Genomic DNA, 3,710 nt, shown 5'->3' with positions numbered 1-3,710 from the left:
TGGTATCGCCACTGTCACCCCTGGTCCTGAGGGGTTCATCTGTCCTAGATTCCCTGCGTTTCCAATTCCCATCTGTACCGCTGTGCATCCTCTGGTCTAACCAGGTCTGCAAGGCAGAATTGGGGTCAGTCACGGTAGTTGGGGGGAAAGCACTCATCTTTTTATATTTGTTCCCGGATATAGAAAAGAGGTCCATAACTGTTTAATGGAATCTGATCATTTTATGAATATACTCATAGCAGTTCTTTTATGAGAGACTTAGCACCTTTTATAAACCACAGATGTGCCTAGAATGGCCAAACTGCACCAGGCACCATTCCATCTCCATCAACCCTGCTCATTCCCTCCCTCTTCTGGGAGAAATCAGTCACATCACCATGTTAAGGGATCTGAAATCAAGAAGTAGAACTTCATCTATCCCCAGAGCTCAATCCTTACAGACATAATTTCTCTGCTGAAAAGTCATGTTTTGGGAGCTACTACCACCCACTACTCCCCTGGAGAAAGAGAAGGCTCTCTACTCCCATAAATAGTTACGGTCTTGGAAACTCACAGGGGCATTTCTACCCTGTTTTATAGGGTCGCTATGAATTGACTCGATAGAGATTTTTGTTTTTGTTTTACCTTTTTCAGGTTAGACTTCCTAGAAAGCAGACTCTGAAATGGATGGAGATGAACATGCAGGGAGTTTATTAGGGAGTACCCCCGAATCAACACTTAGGGAAGGAAGGAATGGAAGTTGCATGACAATGTTGTCTTAGTGGAAAGGGTAATCAGTCTTATGGGGAGTTCTAAACATGGGATGATTCTTTAGAGCTTCTGAGTTGGGGAGAGAGGACTTGGCTGTTATACGCTGTGTAGATCAGTCTGGGGATGTGGGCAGTCCCAGCAAGAAGTCAGGACCATGGGTGAAGAGGCTCACTCAACCCACAGCACACCCAGCAGCTGGGGGAATGAGACCTTTACCCTGAAGGGAGAGCTCAGCAGTGCATCCACCGCATGTCCACCGACTCCTTATTTAAAGCTGTAACTCCACTCCTTTCACATGTCCACATGGCACTTACCACTTTCTAACAACCTATATAGTTCACTTCTTCTTTAACTGAATGTGAGCTCCCAGTGGGCAGGTATTGCTGCCGGTGTCTCCTTTTTTCAGTGCTGTCTTCCCAGCATCGAGAGGACTACCTGGCAGCTGCTGCTGAGTCAATTCGGACACAAGGTGACCCCAAGTGTGTCATTGGACTTTCAGTAGCAGTCTTTGGAGGACACATTTCACCAGATCTTTCTTAGTGCCTTTGGGCAGACTTGAACCTTCAACCTTTCGGTTAGCGGTGAGTGCATCAACCATTGACATTATTCGGGGATGTCAGCATCCACAATAGTGTCTGGCATAGAGGAGACAAGGGCTCAACAGCAACAAAAATAAAACTTCACTGCAGTCAAGGCAATGTCTACTCATAATGACCCTATAGAGATGCCTGGAATCCCCTTTAAAAGAACCCAGAAAGGAAGGTCTTATTAGCTAGAAAGAAAAACAAAGCACAAGTAAGATTGGCCATTAGTTGGCAGCTATTGGACCTCGGTGATAAATAGTGGGTTCCAGATTGGGCTGACCCCACCATCTGTTTCACGGGAGAAAGAGGAGGCTCTCTGCTCTCATAAAGAAACCCAGGAAGCCGTTCCACTCTGCCCTGCAGGGCCGCTACGAGCGGGATCAACTTGCAATGGATTTGGTTTTGCTGTTGCTGAGCTTTCGGGCGGGGTGATCAGTACACAGACGTTCAAGACCCTATGCGCTCTAATCTTATACGTTTGCAAGTTTCACCGGAAAAAAAGTTTTTTGATTAAAAAAAAAAGTTTTTTTTCAAAGTATTTCCCACGGGTGTAGAGAATAGCAGGGAAGACTATTTTTTGCCCCTCTTTTTTCTCCAAAAGGTATACCAAAAATGCAATTAAACATCTTCCTCAGCGGAACAGGAAATCAATCCCAGCTCTGTTGGTGCCTCCAAGGCCAACTTCCAGCTATCCCCGAGGGCCCGAGGCGGCCACAGCCACCCACAGGGACGGAACTGCCAACTCGCCTGCAGATACCGTTTTCTCCTCCTACTGCACTGATGCCTTTAAACAGCGGGGAATTGGGCCCGCATTTCTTGCCAGACACTGCGTAGACACAATCAGTCAGGACAAGCGTGTCCTGAGACCTGAGAGTAATGCCTGGCTCTCCCCGTCTCATAAACCCTAGATAAGGTGACCAGACGTCCCGCTTTTGGCAGGACAATCCCGATTTTTAACAATTTGTCTCGCGTCCCGTGGCGTTTTTAAAAAGTCCCGATTTTTAGAAAGAATGCACGACTAGCTAGGGAATGGCGGGAGAATGGGAAGGGAATATACAGTTTTCAGCTGTCATGTGGCTCTTTCGCCAGGATATGAGTTTTATATTATTTTTGTTAATTTTATAATGTTAAACTTTAATAATGAGTTAGTTAATTGTGCCAGCCTGGCCGATAATCACATGTGGTGCTGGTTGAAAGGCGGAGGGATAAATGGGTGGCGAAGCCTCGATTTCTAGTTCTCGGGTCTCTTGTTTTGTGATGGTTGCATTGGGTGCAGCTGCCTTAGCAGTTCCCTGCTTCAGCTTGCAAGATTGACTTCCTCCAAGACATACCCAAGGAGAAGCCGCATGGACCTATCCCGATGCAGCCCTGGGTGCTGGAGCAGCCATGTGGAGATCCCTGCTAGTGCTGAGATGCTTATTCGTTCACTGACTCAGCTTTCCTCCTGCAGTCGGCATCATTGCCTCTGTTTTGTGAGGTGGAGGACTTTGTGGACTGGTGTTGGGTTAATGGGTTAATGATGGACTTGTGGGCTTGGGCAGCATTGGGTTGGGATGTTTTCGTGATGCACCTTTTCTTTACATAAAACTCTCTCTTATACGTGAGTCGCCGTGGATTTGTTTCTCCAAAGTACCCAGACTAATACAAATAATAACAAATAATTGTTGAGAACTGATTATCGAGAACTGCTTATCAAAGTTCGCATTGTTGATCAGTTGTTAGAATTCACCACCATTGTTTGAACTTAATGAACAATGGTATTTTTTGGCATTGGCAACGACGAAAACATTTTGTAACTGTCTCTCAGACGATACACATCGTACTGCGTGCTAGTGCTAGCTAAACAAGTGATGTCAACAAATCAGCTATTCAGATAATTTAGGTAAGTAATTTATCTATTTATTTCATAAATGCATACATTTTCTTGAATTTAGTAGACAGTACTAGAATGATGTGCAAAAATCACTTGATCATATTACTCAAAATTTCCCATATAGTAATATTTCCAAAAACGATCATTTTAATGAGGTATCATTATTAAAAAAATATATGGATAAGAAAAAGGTTAAATCTTGGGCATCAGCAAAAATCACAATAGAGAACAAATGGTTAGAAATATTTCATCATTTTGGAACAAACCATGTTCCATACAATAATGCACTAAAAATTGTGGAATACGCACTGTCCTTACCAGGAACTAATGCTGTGACTGAACGTGTTTTTTCTACAGTAAATAAAGGGTGGGCATCAGAAAATTCACAATTAAGTGTTGAGACTTTGAAAGCCATTTTATGTGTGAAATATAATTTAACAAAGTTTTGTGAAAATTTTTATGACCTTTTAAACAACAACAGGAATCTACTACAAAAATTCACT

Source organism: Echinops telfairi, unplaced genomic scaffold, assembly GCF_000313985.2.
Source record: "Echinops telfairi isolate 266 unplaced genomic scaffold, ASM31398v2 ScPeMD7_8;HRSCAF=38, whole genome shotgun sequence".
In the NCBI taxonomy this organism is placed as follows: domain Eukaryota; kingdom Metazoa; phylum Chordata; class Mammalia; order Afrosoricida; family Tenrecidae; genus Echinops; species Echinops telfairi.
Note: the sequence above shows the minus strand (reverse complement) of the source record.